Below are 21,430 nucleotides of genomic sequence, written 5' to 3'. Positions count from 1 at the left end.
AAGTTAATCTAACCAAATTAAAAGTCGTAGTTTATTGAAGAATCAAAAAAAAGCACTTAATACAACATGGTAAAAATATATGGCCCTCCCTCGTATTAGTATTTCCACTGAAATGAAAATCTTCAATGCTGCTTCAAGACCTACTATAACGTTTTATGAGGCTCAAGTGTGGGCTATAGTTAAATATGAGACAGACGCACAACTTCCGTATTTTTTTATAAAAAATATTGTTTTTTTACCATCCCACCTTGCTGAATATATAATTCAGAAAGAAACAAAAACGCTACTATTATTAATCCCCACCCTTCGTGCTCATACCTTCTGCTCAAATATGAACGAGACGTTATCAATAAAACGGTCCGCGGATGACATATGGCAAAAATAATTTTTTTTGTTTTTTGGTAGGACTGTTATAAGCTTACATGGCAAATTTCAGCGTGATACGTCACATAGTTTGTTTTCTGTGCTACTGTAAACAAGTCAAGCTCGAGTGTGTTCTTCGAATTTAACGATGGAAATTCAAGTTGAACAAAGAATTTGTTTGAAATTTTGTTATTCCAACAAAATTTCGGCTTCAGACGCCTTAAAAATGTTGCGCACAACCTATGGGGACTCTGCTCTATCGCGTGCACGTGTTTTCTAGTGGTACAAATCGTTCAAAGAGGGCCGTGCATCGGTTGAAAACTTGCCTCATGAACGTCGTCCAGCAACATCAGTAAACGGCGAAAACATCGGAAAAGTAAAGGAAATTGTACTTGGAAATCGCACAAATCGCAAAATCGGTTAACGCTGAATATTATTTAGACGTTTTAAAGCGTTTGCGCGAGAACATTCGTCTTAAAAGAAAAGAATTGTGGGACAACAAGTCATGGTTCTTGCATCACGATAATGCACCAGCTCACACATCACGTCTTGTTCGCGATTATTTGAACAAAAATAATGTTAATATCGTTCCGCAAGCACCGTATTCGCCTGATATGGCTCCATGTGACTTTTTCCTGTTTCCCAAGCTCAAGTTGCCGCTCCATGCAAACGTTTTGAGACAATTGAAGTCATAAAAGGGAATTCGAAGAACACACTCGAGCGTGACTTGTTTACAGTAGCACAGAAAAAAAACTATGTGACATATCACGCTGAAATTTGCCATGTGAGCTTATAACAGTCCTACCGAAACACAACAAATTTATTTTTGCCATATGTCATCCGCGGACCGTTTTATTGATAACGTCTCGTTCATATTTGAGCAGAAGGTATGTGCTTTGTTTGGCGTTGTCTAGGCATGAAGTCCAATAGACTACTATGTTAACTTTTGACAAACAGGAACGATACCATTTAACCATTTTGAATACAAATATTAAAAATATATGCAATCTAATGTGAGAATTGTGTCAAAAATTGAAATTTAGCATTCAGTTCTCGGCCCAAGCCTATTAATTTCACGCGATATTGGTATTCTGTGATTGATCGAATCCATTTTAAGAGTTCGTAGTATTTATGAGTATATCACACCGAGTTGGTTTCCCCAAATAATTACAGAGCCCGAAGCATAGCTTGACTTTCCTCCAATTACGGTCCCACTGTAAATTATTATAAGCATTCATTGGGCCTAAGCCATAGTTTTCTGCTAATGAAAAAAAGTTTTCTTTTAATGAAAAAATAAAAAAAAAGTATTTAAAATTCTATTTTTTTTTCTTCAGAAAATTAAAGCGAGAACTCGGCACAAAAGCTAACACTTTTGGCAGAGATTAAGATGAAACGCAAATTCACTACATAACTATGTTCACATAATTTACTGCATATGAACTGCGCAGCCATGAAATGCCGCGCATCTCTTAACGAGATGTCTACGACATTTCACCTAATATGGGTTCCTAACCATTGCGAGATTGAGGGTAACTGCAGAACCGACAAACTAGCACCAAATTGACCGATGAGTACATAGACAGTGATATAGGCATACCCTTGCAAACATGTAAGCTGCTTGCTTATCTTTGGCGCAATGAAACTACATGCAGAATCGCCGAATAATTGTGACCGGTTCTTAATGCTAAACGCACAGAATTTCTGGTAAGATCAGATAAGCGCAGTCTTAGCACAGTGATTTCAGTTTTAACAAGGCATTTCCTAATCGAAGGCACGCCCAGCGGTTGAGTGTTGTGCAAGCGCATGACTTCTGCAGAGTTGTCTAGATGGGGAAGATGAAGAGACGATCCCGCATCTTTTGTGTCACTGTTCTGCTTTACCAAGACGTGGACTCACCATTTTAGGTAAGCAATTATTTAATGAATTGGAAGGTCTTAGTTCTGTCGGAATCAAGCATCTTCTGAAACTTTTGAAAAGTACACACTCGTTTTAGCAGAGATAAGAAAGGACAAGTTTCCCACACGGCATAATAAAGGGCTATGGGCCTGAGTGTGTCCCATAGTGGACAACCGCTTCAACCTAACCTAACCTAACCTGACCTAACCTAACCTAATCTAACCTAACCTAACCTAACCTAACCTAACCTAACCTAACCTAACCTAACCTAACCTAACCTAACCTAACCTAACCTAACCTAACCTAACCTAACCTAACCTTTCGCTATACGAGCAATCAGAGGCTTTCACACAGTTTCGGCTAATTCGGCTCTGGCGCTTGCAGGATTCACACCGCTGCATCTGAAGATAAAAGAAACTATGCAAATCGAAAGTGTCAAATTATCCGGAGTATATGATGAAACACTAAACGTCATGCTTGAACAACGCACTACACCAAAAAATCAACTACATCCTTCCGAGCGTCAGTCTATACGTTTTGAAAGTATAGCATCACAACAGGAAGCTGACAATACTATGGATGCAAATGCGACCCACATCTATACCGATGGAAGCAAGTTAGAAACAGGCGCTTGTGGATCAGCTTTTGTCGTTCATAAACAAGATGACGACTGGACGTCACGTAAATTTAAATTACATGACACATGCACTGTCTTCCAGGCTGAAGCTCTAGCAATTGACACTGCACTTAAATGGGCTCAGAATGAATTGAAAACTGAAAAGCTAGTCATATATAGCGACAGTCGCTCTTGTTTGGAAGCTATCCAAAATCGGAGCAACCCCAATCCTTTAATTGCATCAATTCATCAGCACCTGTACCTTCTTCGCCAGCGACACAGAATTGACTTTTACTGGGTCAAATCGCACATCGGTATTGAAGGAAACGAGCGTGCAGATGAACAGGCAAAAGAAGCAGCAAATCAAGGAGTCGATCCAGTATATACTGCATTTCCCTTAAGCTATGCTATACGGCAAATACGTTCTCAAATATTCGAGTCATGGCAGCAGGAGTATGCCGACGATACCACTGGCTCCATCACAAAGATTTTCTTTCCAATTCTTGAAGATGCGCAACTATACCGACAACTCTTTGGGATATCATTTGAATTGACACAGCTCTTTACTGGCCATGGTTTCAACAAGGCATACTTAAAGCGATTCAAAATCATTGACGAAGACTGGTGCCCGTGTGACCAACTCACTGTGCAGAGTATGCATCATCTTTTGCACGACTGCCCACGCTTTCACAGTGCACGACAGAGACACGAAACATTCTGTGCACAATATGATATTCCAGCATTCAACATAAAACAAATTTCAAAATATCCTAGTTTGATAACATCATTTAATGAATTTGTCAAAAAAATAATTGATAATTTAAAAAACTTCAATGCTTCAAACATTCCTACCTAATGTCTTAATCATAATAGTAATATAGTAGAATAACCATCTAACTGCTTGTATCCAATCGCAGGCATTTTATTTCAGTTAGTTTTGTTAAACTATAAAATATTTATGTAATTGAAAATACTTGTAATCTATCTGAATGTTATACTGCACATATGTATGAAAATATTTGCTCTAGAAAACAAACTAATTGAAATAATAAATTACTCGAAACGCAGTAAGCGCGTAGAGCCCAAGGAAAAAAAAAAAAAAACCTAACCTAACCTAACCTAACCTAACCTAACCTAACCTAACCTAACCTAACCTAACCTAATCTAACCTAACCGAAACTTCACAATACGTCCAGGCTTACTTCATAATATTTTAGATCTGCTTACTTCGATTAGCGCTTACTCTTGCAGACTTCTGTGATAAAACGGCGGAAACCAAGTTGTACTTCTATTAATATTTTCCATTTTACTGCCGAGTCACTGCGGTGAAAAACAGCATATATGATACAACATTTTTTAACCTAATTCTTCTCAAAAAAGGATGCTCGTGTGTGCGAATTCATAAGTAATACTGTAGAGCACTCACACGCACGCACAGCTTAATTTCCACATAGAAAAAACTAAAAACCACTCATAGAAGATATAATCTGAAAAATTTAATTAAAAACTCCAAAAACCTCATGCTGCATCAAAGGTAATAAGTGCTTTGGCAATAGCCTGCCTTGAGCTGTATTGCCTACTAAAACGGGTGATGATTCAATATACGAGAATATGCACTTTAATTGCTAAATTTTTTCTTAGATATCCCTCAGGATAAAAGCTGCTTCTCGTTTGATTATTTAATTTAGAAACTCAACACAGATTGAGACTTTGGTTTAATAAATACAGTAGGCGTATATCATAAACACAATGCAAGTTGCTCATTCAAACGATTTGATAATTATCAAAGGCTTTTACGTTTATTATTTATTAATTTCGAAGTAGCCACAAAAGTTTGGTTCAACACCTACGCCTACACTGGCTTATTGACTAAAGTTCAAACTGTTGTGTTGGAAAAGTGACGGCAGCCAAGAAGATATACAAATAAAAAATTAAATTTATTGTACAAAATTTCGGCATAAGGATTTTTCATAGAAAAATAGTCAACATATTTGACCTTTAACCTGTCTTACGGTTGAATTCAGCAGAAGCAATAAATCAAGTAAATGCCTTGGCATATGACGAATGCAAGTGCGATGTACTATACTTTCCACATCAGTTAGCAATAGACATACAAACACACATCCATACTCTACGTTTCTATGGACGAAGAAGCAGCCAATTGCAGAACGTGCACACCAACATCGAGTGACTTAAAAATTCATACTGGACGTACGAGCGATTAGAGTTGATTGGAAATAGCACGGCAGAAAGTGTGCATGAGTAATTGAGGTGTGAGTTTCAATTTCCGAAATGTTTCTCATGCGAAGCGACATTACGACGTTAAGAAATACACGTCAAAGCGTGACTTGTGTAATACATAGCGGATGAGTGATTAAAAGTTAAGTACGACGAAGGGTTGAAGGCCAGCTGCTTCACATGCTGCGAGCAGGAGTAACGGAATAAGTATTATTGAGAGTATTGTAAACAAATTTTCGGAAATGGTGATGTGTTGCTTGCGAAAATTGTTTGCTATTTAAAAGCCTTCATTCGCCATTAAATGGTTGTGAGCTCAAAAGCTGTTTAGAGGATATGAATGTAAGAACAATTTCTATATTCAAAAGGTTGGACAACAAAAGAAGCTTGTTGCGTGGGTGTCACCAAATTAATTGACAGTGAACTTATTATGGAACCCAATATTCATCAGCGAAACTCCGTTGAAATGAACGAAATCATGCCACTCATACTCATCAGTTTACAGCCTACAGGGTCCGGCAGTCAAGGTGTAACCAACTTCAGAACGCTCGCGCGGTTGATGCCCGTGCATCAGCGTCCGTTAGTTGGTTTTTAGTTTGTTACACTTCGAGTGCCGGACCCTGTATAAAACATACGAAGCATGAAATTTTCCAAATTTGAAAAGGTCGAGCCAAAGAGCACCAGGAGATTTGGTGGCTCTTAAAATATTCAGGCTAAAAAGCCCATTGTATTTAAAGCTATGGAAAGGGGGTAGATAGTCAAGGAGGGAAAGAGAAAAGTATCAGAGAAAGAGATAGGAAAGACTAGAGCCAGAGACAGAGTTAGTTAGTCCTGTGAGAGGTTTTCAGACTCTTTAGTAAATTTGTAAATATCCTGCAATTTTAGAGAACGAATATTTCTCATTTTCATGACATCGGAATCCAAAACTCGTAACCTTGCTCTAGCAAAGGCAAAGTACTCAGTGCTATCCTCCTCCTCCAAGCATGGCAGGCACATTGGGTCCTCAATGATTCCAATGGTGGTCATATGCTGACTCCATGGGTTGTGTCCTGTAATAATACCAACCATCAACCGAACGTCTTTCCTTCTAAGTTTTAGTAGAAAGTTTGACAGCTTTCTGTTCGGACTTGTCACAAAACGCTTTGCAGTTTTGCAGCGTTCTAGACCGGAAAATCGCTTTTTATGTAGAATGCCTATATAATCGCTGATCCAATTCATGATGCCAGCGGAACTGATTCCGATAATAGGCTCTGGCTGATTCACATGATTTTCCACTCTGGTAAGCGTGTTGATTTCTACTAAGTGGACTTCTCGGCAATACCTTCGGCAATAAAACTTTTTGCTAGGGAATAGTCATCTTTTTCTGGTTTCGGAATAAATACTACTCTTACGCGTTGCCATTGGGATGGTATATAACCGAATGCAAGACAGGCTGTGAAGATCCTTTTCAGGGCCTCAATCAGCCTGTCTCCTCCTTTTTTAAGCATTGCTGTATATTCCGTCAGGTCCAGGGGACTTAAAGTTCTCAAAGGAAGACAAGGAAAACCTAATCGATTGTTTTGTCACTATCCGACTAGCAATATACCAGCTGTACCTAGAGGTTCCACCGTTGCTACCGTCATTGTTCATGCCACTCTCTACTTCAGAGAGAGTTCTACTACCCACGAATCATACAATCCAATTTCAATGTAAAATTGGTCGCTGAGTCCGAAAATGTTAGTCATTTTTTTCTGGCATGAAGTTTACGTTTTTCCTAATATACTATATTTTGCCCCTGAAAGTATTTTTTCTACTCCAAAATCCAAACGCACCAACCTATTTTCCAATTGTTGATTTCCGAAGCGGCCTGCAGTTAGCGCAGCGATTCATGTTCTTTTAGTGTCTCCGAGTGGGTTTTGGTAGTACACCCAGAAGTCAGGAAAAGTGTGAGATAGAATGAGAGGAAAAGGTTTCTCGCTACAAGTTGAGTATTTTTCTGGCGTATAATTTCATACAATAGAAGTGGAAGAACCAGATATTATTGGGTAATTTCCATGCCTTTTATTTGTGAGATCAAGGCTGGATTAACTCGAAAAAAAAAATTAAATCATGCTTTTATTTAATAGTTTTATTTATTTATTATTTTTTTGTTTATTATTTCTTTATTAATTATTTATTTTTATTTATATATTTTATTTGTATTTATTATTTATTTATTAGTTTCAATTAAAACTTAATCGAGTCTGCCCGACCTGGTATTGTACATATCATAAAAGGATTTCCGATCCTGAAAAAAGGGGATAGGGGTAGTCAGAATTTTCAAAACATTGAATTTTTTGTTTTTACATTTTTTTAAAGTATAATATCTTAAAAATATTGTGTAAAAATTTGAAGTGAATCCGACAAATACTTTTCGAGTTCTTCAACAATTAACAAAGGGCGCTCGGGCTCTCCGAAGCGTTCGCAAAACTTTAAATGCGTTTCTCTCAAAACTAGGTTTTCTGAACTGGTGATCACCGCTTAGTGGATTTCAATAAAATGTATACTGCTTTTGAAAAACATAAAATTATAATTTTATTTTTTTTTTTGTTACTTTTTTGTTTTGCTGTTCAGGCAACCCGCTATTAAAAGTAAAATCCCTTAAGATAAAAGCCGAAGCTTAAAATTGGTATTTAAATTCATGAAGGCTCATTAATTCATTTTGCTCTCTTTACGCCGAATGATTCTTATCAACTGGCATTTGCTATTTGTATTTCTAATTCTTCCAAATTATTGCGCTTGAGCGACCTAGCGCTCCCCTCAGTAACTTATCATTGATATTTTAAACTTCCAAGAATTAGAAAAGTTGTTATGCAAATACATAAACGTGCAAACCAACTGACGCATGTGAATTGTTGCTGCTAATTTTTTAAGGCGCAATTTTCTACTCAACAAAAATGTCACTTAATACACCCAACCTTCTTCGGAAGCAGTGCTAACGAAGATACAAGAAATGAGTGTTTACACAAAAATCAGTAATAAATATCCGTTGCTGAAAAGTTGCATACCAAATAAGTGAGAAGCAGCTGAATTCCATTCAACGCATTTCCCTGTTAGCAGAAAGTCTAGGAAAGAGAGGGCAAAATATGTCAAATAACGAGATTAGAAAAACAAATTAACAGAAAAGAGAAAGCAAGCAGCTGTATTTATCAAAAAAAATTCTCCATGCTTTGGAAAAGAATTAAGTATCAAGGAGGCAATTAAATGAGGAAAATTGTGCGCAAATAATTTTGCAAAAATGCAGAAGTGGAGAGAAATTTTTTGATTTTGTAATGGGAAAGAAAAAATTAGGCGGCAAATAACTGTATCAGTGATAGATAAGTAGCACTTATTTGTGCGGAAGTTCGATCAGAGTTTGGGAGTGCAAAAACTTATGGACTCTTCAGGCAAACTTAAAGAGGATTTAAAAGCAAGTTCACACCCAATCCTCATTCCCCGATTTGACGAGCTCCTACAGACTCTCGACGATCTCGATTTAAAATTGGAGACGAAGTTCACAGCTGAGCTGATGATTTAGTCATCATTGTTTAAGGCAAGGTTGACTCTACTATACCTGATCGCATGCAACTAGCACTCGACAATACACAAAACTGGCGTCGGGAGAAAGAACTTTCCTTAAATTCGAGCAAAACATGTGTGGGGTACCCTGCACCCGAAGCAGGAAATTAAGTCTAGGAGACGCCCCCTTAAACTAAGCGACGCCGACTTAACTCTATCAGGGGACATGAAATATCTGGGAGTAATCCTTGATAAAACCTTGACCTGGAAAAATCACTTATCGTGCATCACAAATAAAGCCTTGAGAGCAATATACGTATGCGAAAGGCTTTACGGTAAAACATGGGGTCTTCGGCCAAAGATGATGAGATGGTCTTATAAGACGATAATAGTGCCAATGATCATCTATGCCTCTCTGGTATGATGTCCAAAAGTAGGCCAAACTAAGACTCAGATAACACTTAACAAACTATATAGAATAGCCTGTCTGAGCGTAACGGAAGCAATGCGAACATACCCCACAGCAGCTTTAGGAATGGTCACTGGACTCATTATACTATATCTTGTAGTCAAAGTGATGGCAATCAGTGCAGCTCTAAGGCTCCCTAATTTATTCCATCCCAAAAAAGAAGGCAATCTTACAGGGCATGAAAGGATTCTGGGTTAAATCCTGAACTCCCCTGCGTGATAGTTCAAGACAAGATGGAAAGGAAACTCGGGTTCTCCAAGAAACTCAAAGTAGTCATTAGTGGTCATGACCGCTCATGGAGCATGGAGAAACAATGAAATATCCTTAAAACAGGGCGCATAGGTGAGGTTTACTGATCGGTCCAAAATGGAAGACGGTAGTGGCGGGGCTGAAATTGTCGGACCACATTTTTAAAAAAGCACTTGCAATGGGAAAACCCACTTCCATTTTGCAGGCGGAGGTTCACGCATTAGAGCTGAGTGCCAGCGAATGTCTACGGAGAGGCACGCGCGATGCCAATATTAACATTCTCTCTGACAGCCAAGCAGCTCTAAAACCGCTGGGTAGCTTCTTATTTCAATCAGTGTTGGTTTGAGAATGTTTTAAATCCCCAACACCCTAGCATCAAGAAACTTTGTTACCTTGATGTGGGTTCCGGGATATGAGAGCTACGAAGGGAATGAAATTGCGGACACTTTAGCGCTAAAGGCGGCAAACACTCCCTTAATAGGTGCTGCACTTTTCTGCGGGGTAAATAACAGCTTCAAAAGTGCCTTTGTGCGTGAGTAGGAACAACGAGACCTAATCGATTACTGGGGAGCCCAATCGGGTATGCGACAAATGAAAAGACTCATAGACCCAGACCGGATAAAGGCAGAAGCAATCCTTAACCTCAGCAGAAAGGACATGAAACTTTACACTGAACTACTAACAGGACACTGTCAACTTAATTATCACATGAAAAAGATAGGTGCGCAAGAAAACGATTCCTGTAGACTCTGCAAAGAGGCACAAGAAACGGCAGAACAAGTTCTATGCGACTGTTCAGCAGTGGCACGAGGCAGACTAAATAGCCTGGGCAACGCGGTTATAGATCCAAACATCCTGGTAGAAATTAAGCCTATAGCAGTTTTAGGATTTATTAACAGCCTAAAACTGTTTGAGGAGGCTACATGGCTGCATAATAGATCTATTCAGGTCGCAGTGCACAAACAGCTAATCAATAATAATAAAAAAGAGGATTTATATATCTTCCACAGATAAGCAGCTAAATGGAAATTAGAGCCGAGCAGAACGAGAAGACGGAAATTGGATGGACTTAGTCTTCCAGCACTGAAAGCTGTGACACTTATGCCCCTATTATGAGTTAGATTCGAACTTCGATATTCGTTGGTTGTCGAAGCAGATCGAAGCGAAATCAGCAAAATGGATTAAGGTTAATAATGGTTTTTTTTGTGATGTTTATAGAAATACATTTTTATTTTCCCTTGGCAGGTGTGGGCTGAAATACGTAGAAGAACTGAAATACATATTTTTTTCGAATGACGAATAATTGAATAAAGAAATTTTATAACAAAAATATAACAGAAACTGTGGCGTAAAGGTTTCCATCTTTGGCAAATATATGATAGCACAACAGACACAGTGATTTGAGCAAGTCCTAGCATACCTTCATTACCAATACTCAATTGGTACGATCCCTGAGCATAAAATCGCAGAACTGTGGCTAGCTTTAAAATATTTGGAATGGATTTGGCTCGGGTGCACTGCTGCAACTGGTTTTCTGTACTGGACAGTAGGTTCATAAACGCCTCTTTAGATGATCTAAAGTTCTTTAAAAATCTGTAAGGAAGTTTCTGTAATATGAAGGGGGTTGAATGCGCCCCTCAACTGTTTTCTACTTCTAGCTAGTTCCGCTAATCTTTTATCGTCCGATAAATCGTCGAACCACAACTCCGTTGTACTCATTTTCATAAAAAATACTTTTTTTAACTTTTAAAAATGTTGTTAGCAAAGAATTTCAATACAATCGGTTTTTCTTTTATTTTGATTTGCTGTATCAGCTGAGAAAAAATTATCTATTGTAAATGCGTCGAGCGATCGAAATTCACAATAGTCCTATTCTTCAACGAATGAGCACCATAATACCAAATGAAAATTCGTTCGATCAGCACTTTCGACTACAGTCGAAGATCGAATGTTGCTCATAATAAGGGCCTTAGTCTCTTTGTGAAAGTTTAATATCTAGGAGTAATCTTGGTCGCCGTAGCCGGGTGCGTGACTACCATTCGGAATTCAGAGAGAACGTAGGTTCGAATCTCGGTGAAACACCAAAATTAAGAAAAACATTTTTCTAATAGCGGTCGCCCCTCGCAGGCAATGGCAAACCTCCGACTGTATTTCTGCCATGAAAAAGCTCCTCATAAAAAATATCTGCCGTTCGGAGTCGGCTTGAAACTGTAGGTCCTTCCATTTGTTTGACACGTCACAAATAGGAGGATGAGCTCGGCCAAACACCGAAAAAGAGTGTACGCTCCAGTTATATATATAATCTTGGATAAGAAACTGACTTGGGAGAAACTGACTTTCGCTAAAGGTGGGTCGGATCGCCCATTAACGATTTGTCAACAACGCCGTAGAGCCTTTGGCGAAACCTGGGCTGTGAAACATGCTGCTCCACACTTTGCAAACTATGCAGGCTGCAAAGAAGTTGTATGTTTATACACTACGGGTGCCATGAGTACGGTTATGCTCTAAAGGCTATCATTGATTTGCTCCCCATGGGATTTTAAGATACAACAGGAAGCAATAAAAGTAATGTGTAGACTCCATATATATGGTTTTAAACTTTAGAGCACTGTTCAACTTTTTTTGGCACCTAAAGACGGCCTTATACCCATAGTTTCATTTGGAAGGAAATTTCGCGTCAAATCATTAATCCAGAGAGCATTCAAAGGAGTTTGACGGATATTTTCTTTAACTGATAGGTCCAACAATGAAATATATTATGGAGCCAGATGGTACTTAATTAAGATGGTAAATGAATTTAAAATAGTTGTATGCCACAGAAGTGCGATCCGCAGCCATGACATTCGTTTTCAGTACGCAGACTTGGCAGCTAAATAGCAATCTTGATTTCCTTGACTCACTCTGATTCTATCCGGTTTTTCCAAAAATATTTCATAAATGCCCATGGCATTTCTCCACCAGAAAGCTTCATGATGAATCAAAAACTAAGATTTTGTCAGATCAAATACAAAATTTGACTAAAAGATTCAAAATTCGTTCCAGTTTTTCGGACAATCTGCTAATAACTGAACTTTCTTAATGTTCAATTAGGCCCTGGTACTTAAATGCGTATAGATTAACCCTAGCTTGTAAGATGTATAGCGGAGGTTTTTCATAGTAGTTTTTTCCTTCGAAAAAAAGAAAAAATCGTTTAAAAAACCAAACCTGTGATAAATATACAAATACAATGATGTAGAATTAAGATTTATATCATATTCTGTAAATTGTGCGATAACATAAATATTGTAACGTTTTTCTACTTAATAAACTCTTATCTTATTTCATAAATGAAAATAAAAGAACTTTGAATGTGCGTAAATGAAATTTGTTTGCACACTTTGTATTATTACACTTTGGTTTATTGCATTTGTGCACAAAAAAGTGAAGCGAAGCTGCACTGTTTCCGTTTTAGTAGAAGTGGGAAAAAACTTTGTATGAAAAATGCTACAATAACAAAGTTTAATAGTGACACCGCGCGCTGGGTATGGCTTGTAAATTGTTTTTTATCATTTGGAACTCTTCCTTTGTTTCCATGAACATAAATATTTGAATTCAGTTAATAGATTCATATGAAACTTTTGTGCTCGCATGCACATATCACATATTTGTCAGTTATACACATAAATATTTACAAATTGTTATTATACACCTCTTTACAGAAAAATGGAAAATATCAAAAAGTTTTTAACCGCCGATTGCGTTGCGCACAGAGGTTATTACTAAAAGTGAGCATAGATGGCAAGAGTGGCACCACAGGTACACTACAAGTAGCAGTGGAGCAAAATGGAGCACTCTCGTACATAGGTGAACTACCGAAATTGTTTGTGCATTCATTGAGTCCATACATACTTTATTCGAATGGTCACTTTTATGTTTGTAGGCAACCATCGATAAATAATATAATAATATACAATAAATAAATAATCGATAAATATTGGTTATCGAAAATTGTCGATATAAAATATTTCGTAAGCGTGTAAGCAAATAAAGAAGAATGAACCATCGATAATAATAAATATTGGCCTACGAAAATTATCGATATGAAATATTTCGATAAAAATAAATATTCGATAAATATGGGTCATCGAAAATTATCGATATAAAACATTACATAAGCGAGTAAGAAAATGAAGAAGAATGAACCATCGATAAAAATAATTAATCGATATATATTGGTCAACGAAAATTATCGATATAAAATAATAAAATATATCGACATAAAATAATTAAATATATCGATAATCAATGATAACCAATTACAAAATCGTGAATAAAAAATTACTCGCTAAAATATCAAAAGGCGATAAAAGATATAATAATCGATATAATAAAAGATATAATAAACAATTTGTTTTGAAGAAAATGTTATACATTGGTTATGAGCCGCAATTTGGCATTTAAATAATCGCAAGGATGCAAAATAAAATGAAAAATAAAACTTTCAAAAAGTTTAACACTGTCAATCATCCAAGCTCAGGACAACTTTGAACAACACGCGACTTATATTTTTTTTTTCATTTGCATTCGCCAGCAAACGCAGGAGCCACAAAACCTTTAAATTAATTTTACAGTCGATTACAGAGAAAGTAAAAAATTCAACATTCATGCTGATAATTCACTCAGGATTTTGTATGACTTCATATCCGTGCATGTGATATGTATACATCTATCGACACACGTACACTTATGCACAAATGTACTTTATATTTATGATCATAATTTATGATTATATTTATGATTATCTGCTTCTCAACTTGACACGAAAATGAGTTATTTGGTTTTCTTGATTACTCTCAGCCCACACAAATTAGTGCACACCTACATAGCCAAGTGAAATTATCATTTGTTACATGCAACATAATATACATATTTTCAAATTAAGGTATCTCAAGCCTACTCACATTTTCTGGCAATCGTTTGACGTCTGTTTTGGTGATACTAATTTCAAATGTGGAGTCGTGCATCCGTTCGCAAAAGTAAATGTACCACAAAATGGTAGTAAGAGAATCTGAAATATATACTTTTCATATTAAAATTTTGCTTAACTCTTTAAAGCATATGTATGTGCATGTGAATGTGTGTGTGTTATACTTGTATTGCAATTATTTATTTATTTATTTATTAAATGAATATAATAGATTCTTATAGGCTAAGTGGACATATTTAGGCAATAAAAAAGGAAATTACAATTAAACTATTTATTACAAATATTCAAAGATTTTAAAAGGTAATCGTTTGAAAATGAAAAATCTATTTCAACAAATTTAGAGATTTTATTTAACTCAATTAAGGTTCTAGAAATAGAAGCATTCTGAGCATAAAGGGATTTTGAAAGACCAACATAGAAGAACTTCGACCTACGCCGAGCTCTGGCCGGAATATTAAAGAAAATCCTCTCAAGAAGCATCGGACAGTTAACAGCCCTACGGATTAAGTTGGAAATGAAAGATAAAGATAGGATTATTCTCCTGATATGCAATAATTTAAGTTGATTAATAAGTATCGCGCTTCATATGTAGGGATTAGGATCCGAAAAGCGCAAATTACGCAACGCGAAATGTTAGAATACTTTCTGGATTCGTTCAATTCTAGCAGCATGGCACGAATAATACGGATACCAAATGAAAGATGCATACTCCAGTTTGGAACGGACAAAAGCTTCAGCGTATAAGGGTCGGAGAAATCGGAGCACAAAAGAAAGCATGACATAAGATTTGGCAATAATTAAATTTATATGATAAGTAAAAGTAAACTTCAAATCAAATATTACACCCAAGTCTTTAAATTCACTTACACGTGACAGGGGTTTTCTCGACATGTGATGAATAAGAGGAGCCAATAACAGTGGCACACATGAAAAAGATAATTTGGAAGCACTTATTTATGTTGAGCGATAGACTATTATTGATACACCAGTTGCTGAGATTATCTAAATCAATTTGCATCAATTCATAGTCGAGGGAGCTAGAAATCGTCGAATAAATCTTAACTTCGTCTGCATAAAGCAGGAATCTTGCTGACGAAAAGCAAGAGAAAATATCGTTGATAAACAGAACAAAAAGAAGCGGGCCCAGAATACTACCTTGCGGAACCCTAGAGCAAGCCACAAAAGGAAGAGACCTAACGTTGTCGACGACAACCAAGCAATAGAGCTTCTGCGAGATCCAACTTAAGAAGTCTGAGTGGAAACCAATGCAGGCTAAATTTTTTATTAATATTATATGGCAAATCCGAATTATGATACAGAATATCGTCTTAATTTTGCGCAATGCTTCTATTAAAGCAACCAGCTATATAGCAAATGTCAGAGCTATTATTCTCTAATTTACGAGGGGGGTTCAAAAAGCACCCGTGTTAGAAATGAAGACTCAATTTTTTTCAAATTTTTTTTTTATTTTTCAACATAGTTCTCTTTAGACGATACACTTCTTCCAAAGCTTCAGACATTTTTTAAGCCCTCCAAAAAATAGGAATTGTCGAAATGTCTAAAATACGCCTCGATCACTTCCTTGTTTGAGCTAAATTTTTTCCCCGCGAGCCATTTCTTCATGTTAGAAAACAAGAAATGCTCACAGGGAGGTGAATACTGGGGGCGCGGCAGCTATTCATAACACAATTCCACATTCCGAGTATCCCAATCGACATCCCGTTTGGGTTTAAAAGACTTCAATTTCCGATCCGTCTTGCATTCGCCATGACAATTAACAAATCACAAGGCCAATCGCTGAAAGTTTGTGGTCTGAATCTGGAAAATCCAACGTCGTGTATCACAAGGTGCTTAACTGAAGAGTGCAACCTATACACCAAAATACATGGGCAATAAAGAATCACTAAAATACTTGCTTTTTTTTATTTACATTTCCTAATAAAAAATTGAACTTAATAAAATTTTAAAACTACTTATTTATTGCCTCTAAGGTGGAACAAAGTTCGCCGGGTCAGCTAATAGATAAATAAAATTTTTGAAACATTCATGCATACAAGGTGAAGTCCAAAATAAACAAGATTGGTGTCATACAAGTGTTTTTGATGGTGCCATTTTTTTAATGAGTTAGTGCGTTGGAAGTTATATCCCTAGCTGACTTCAGTGTCAGTATCTTTGTATCATCGGTGCAAGAGTGAGTTTCGAACAAAGAGCTAATATCAAATTTTCTTTTATAATGATGGCAATGACTATCTATCTCGTGCTAGAGTTCATGAGTGGTTTACACGTTTCAGAGGTGGTTGTGAGGACATAAATGATAATGAACAAAGGCGCGGTCAAAATCAGTAATCACCGAAAACTCTATCGAAATTTGTTGTAGATTTATCAAAAATAAACCGAAATCATCGTTAAAATTCATGGAATAGGGATTCGATATCTCCAAAACATCGATTCGTCGCATTTTAACTGATCATTTGGGCTTGCAAAAAGTCTGTGCACGTTTCATTCCGCACAACTTAACTGAGGATCAAAAATTGCTTGGAATCCAACATTCGAAAGACCTCATTCAGAAGGCTAGAATAGAAGGAAGGCCCCAGATGAGCCACTACCCAAAAAATCGCGTTTGGAAAAGTCAAAAATCAAGTCGATGCTCATTTGTTTTTACGATTCCAAGGGGATTGTTCACAAGGAGCTCGTTCCAATGGGCCAAACCGTCAATGCTTGGTGTTATGAAGCATTTGTTGCATCGCATTTGTCGAATCCGTCCTGCATGCCGCCAATGAGGAAATTGGCGCTTATTGCATGATAATGCACCATCTCATCGATCCACTCCTGTGACTGATTTTTTGACTAGAAATCGCATTTTAACCATCAATCACTCACCATATTCGCCTGGTATTGCTTCTACCTATTCAGAAAATTGTATTTCCCCATGAAAAGGAAACGTTTTGCGTACGTAGAGGCCATCCAAAAGGCTTGTACCGACATACTGAAGGACATTCAGGATTCCGGTCAACGACCTGAAACTCTTTCTAAAAGCTTTTAGATCGCGCAAAACAATGTTTCGAGGCTAGAGGGGACTATTTTGAATAAATAAACTCGAAGTTAACGGAACAAAGCTCCTGTCGTTTCTATTTTGGCTCAGTCCTGTTTATTTTGAACTTGAGCTTCTAATCAATTTTTATATATTTTTCTCGTCCTATAGTTATTTTCACCTCAAATTAGACTAGAATTTGTAGGGATAAAGTGATGCAGAGGTGGCAAATTGGGAGTTCGGCATATAATAAAAACCAGTTGCCAGTATAAAAAAAAAGAATATGGGTAAACTAGTTGCGAAGTCGTTCAGAACTGACAGTTTTGACTACAGAACTGCTATCCATAGTGGAAGCCATAGCCATCTACCTCCATTCACGCTCTATGGCGCTCATGCCACCATTTCATCAATGTAGTCCGCCCAGCTCAGTCTCGCATTTAGGGCAATCATGAATCTTGCTGCGCCTTTGTACACGACTTAAACTCCCTATCTGACCTTTAGATGTCAGACGAAGAAAAAGTTGCTGTGGTTTTCAATGCTTTCGGAAGCCCCATTCAATGCATACGTGCATATTTCGAGTGAATTTATAAAGACATTTGTTGTGGCAAAACGCGTCTTGGATAAGGGATAAAAAAAAGCTTTGATATTTGGCTAACAATTCTATAATTCGCTTGTTGTTTTATTATGAAGTAAGCATTTTGTGTGAAGGTTTTTTATTCTTCTTAGACGCTGCTATATTCGCGTATAATAAATGTAGTTGTTTTTGCATATCCTTTATTATTTTGATTGGTGCGTGCTCTTTGGCTTTATGAAATTTTCTTTTCTTTTGTTGTTTTTTGTTTTGTTATTTATAAGAGATTGTTCCTAAATTTTTGTGATTTTCCCCCTTTTGCTTGAGCCTTTTTTTTTTGTGTTTTGCTTTGGCTTCTTTTGTTTGGTTTAACGCACAGTTTCGTGCGTTCGCATTTTGCAGGCAATGTACCGTCAATGATTTATGGCATAATAACGGCGCATTGAAGTAACTGACTGTGAACGCGAGGAAGCGTTGGCAAGTGGCAGCTACTTACAGCTGCTTTTGCCTTAAGAACTGCCTTTTGCTTATTTGCGTTTTATGTCTATTTCGCGAACTTTAATGAGTGAATTTTACAAGCTTTGCTCAGACGCTTTCGCTCTTAGTTTCATTTTAATGTTTTTTAACTTTTTCTTCTCATTCTAAACTATGTATCATAATTACTCTCCCTTTTATTCAATTTCAGTCGGGTTGAATGTTTTGCGTTAAGCTAAAATTTATAAGCTCTCAGTTGACTGGCAACTGAGGTCATGTTTTGTTATGTTTTGTATTCCTTACTCAGCAATTTATACAAAATGCATACATACAAATCTGTACTTTCAAATCTTCTTTAATTTGTTCGCGTGAATTTGCAGCAGATAATTATTAAGCGTCACATGCATATACGAGTAAGTACTTACATATACGAGTACATACAATTTTTTCTTATTTTTTTGGCAAACTTGCTTATTCGCGTGAATGATGGATTGTTTTGCTTAAGAGAAAGCAGTATTTACTTAGCAAGGGCTCATTACGACTTCATAGAAGTAAAATCAGTGAAGGAGGAATTTGTTTGAAAACATTGTCTCAACCTTTTTTAAGACCATTAAAATTTCCGCTAATAATTCGTATTCGTGCAACAAAAATTATCTATCAACAAAAAATCGTGGTTAAATCAAAATATTTTGAAGAAAATAATTCAGTTGTACAATTCAAGCTTGATAATGAATTAGATCTTGTGTTTACAGTGAAAACGCATAAAGAGTTGTTATACAAGAAACGTTCAAACAGCAAGAGCCCCAGTTAACAAACGATAATCTTATTTTGGAAAACCGCAAAAAATTGAAGGAGAAGATGGCGTGGAAGGAGCCTAAATCTAAAACGCCTACATCGGAAAAAGCTGTAAAAAACCGAAGGTATGGGACTTAGGTGGTAGCACAAAAGATGCTGTATGTTTTTGATTGATCAAAGGATGAACCACAAGACGTACAATATCAAAGCGTGCAAAATAATATTGTTGGCACAATGCAGGGTCGGATTCGAGATCTAGAAGTTGAAAGAGATGATGAAACTATGGAAATCGAAGAGAAAAAGGTCCCAGTACCAGTGTTGCCAACGCCAATAAATCTGAGTCGCTAGGGCCAATATCAAAAGTCGCTAGAAAGTCGCTAACTCCCTCAGGGGCGGATCCTAAATTTCATTCTGAGAGATGCACAATAGGCCAGCTGCGGACTTAAAATTTTTAGATGAATAATAATTAAACCAGTAATACCAACTCTACTGATATTTTGAGATCAACGGAAGTTAGTTTCAATCTCCTAAAATACTGCTTTTTTTCAGAGGTAAATCCATTATTTAAGCAACCTCGAGATAGATTTAAATATTTTATATTTACTTAAAATGAATTAAAGAGTAAGTAAGCTAGAGGATAGTAAACAATCAACTGAGCCGATATCAATTCAATTGATTCACGTACAGAACATAATAAAATCCGGGTATTCCCCGACCGCATTGCTCTTATGTGATCAGAGGTAAAAATAATTTGGTTACTCATTACTATTGTGTGAAACAAGGTGTAATTGAATTGGAATATATTTTATTATTTCTTAAGACAACGCATGATTTTTGTTAATTTCATAAAAAAATTCAAGGTAAAAATAAATTTAAAATTTCAATTATAGATCGATAATTTATCAACGATAACACACCAATAGGTAGTGCTTTATTTTATCTATAGTCAGTAAATTGTTACTCTAGAGTATGGAAGGTAGAGGGCATTCACGGGTAACCAAGTTGACAGAAAAGTATCTATTGCCTAAAAAAAATATCTATTCCCAAAAGTCGCTAGATAAGTCGCTAAATTATTTTTGTCGTCAAAACTTTTTTTTTGTCGCCAAGACTCAAGCAAAAGTCGTCAGTTCTAGCGACAAAGTCGCTAAATTGGCAACACTGCCCAATACTGCAAAATCTAGTGGTATTTTGTCATATTTTAAAGGAATTGTAGGTTCCAAAACGCTGACCAAAGTAATATAGAACTGCAAGTGGTGCTGGAAAAAATGCGCAATCATTTGATATCTAAAAATATAGCTGCAGACATTGCTAATAAATTATGCGACTCTGTTTCTACTAATTTAGAAGGAAAATCATTGGGCACATTTGATTCGATCGCATCATTAGCAAAAAATTCTTTAACAACATCATTAGTGTGCTTATGGAGTGTGCTCGCCTAAGTGGAGAATTGATATCATTCGCGATGCACTAGAGGCTGAAAGTAATGGCAAACCATACTCAATAATATTTTGTGGAGTTAAAGGAGTGGGAAAATCTACGAACTTGGCGAAAATTTGTTTTTGGTTAATTGAAAATGATTTTAGCGTACTGATTGCGGCATGTGATACATTTTGAACTTTTGCTGTAGAACAGCTTAGAACACATACCTTTGCATCCTCCAGAAAGACATAATAATCGAAGCATGGTTTCAGCTTTATGAAAAAGGATATGGAAAGTATGCTGCAGGAATTGCAATGGAAATATGAAAAAGGATATGGAAAGTATGCTGCTGGAATTGCAATGGAAATATGCTTATGACACTTGTATTGATATTGTGCTCTCCTCTTATGAGATCATTATCTAAATTAATTAAAGTAAACGATCCAGATTTAGTTTTATTTGTAGGTGAAGCACTCGTCGGAATTGAAGCTATTGATCAGCTTGTTAATTTCAATCAATCTCTTGCTGACTACTCCGCCAATGAAAATCCTCATATAATAGATAGTATTGTTCTGACAAAATTCGATACAATCGATGATAAAGTGGGAGCAGCTATACCTATGCCCCACATCACTGGGCAGCCTATTGTGTTCGTTGCCTCGGGACAAACCTATTCAAATCTGAAAGCCTTAAACGTTAATGCTGTAGTAAGCGCATTAATGAAATAAATGATTAGCTGAACTCCCATATACTTAAGCTAAATCAATATTTTTTTGTTTTTATCGACATTTGTGTTGAAATGTTAGATGAGAATAAATTATAAAGTTAGT

At 36.6% G+C, this 21,430-nt stretch overlaps 1 pseudogene; it reads left to right on the top strand.

Annotated features, from left to right (window-relative positions):
• Positions 1-2,678: 2,678 nt before the first annotated feature.
• LOC128868918 (signal recognition particle receptor subunit alpha homolog) lies at positions 2,679-21,328 on the top strand (annotated as a pseudogene).
• Positions 21,329-21,430: the final 102 nt, after the last annotated feature.

This window comes from Anastrepha ludens, chromosome 6 (assembly GCF_028408465.1).
Source record: "Anastrepha ludens isolate Willacy chromosome 6, idAnaLude1.1, whole genome shotgun sequence".
NCBI lineage: Eukaryota > Metazoa > Arthropoda > Insecta > Diptera > Tephritidae > Anastrepha > Anastrepha ludens.
Note: the sequence above shows the minus strand (reverse complement) of the source record. Positions and strands in the feature narration are given on the sequence as shown.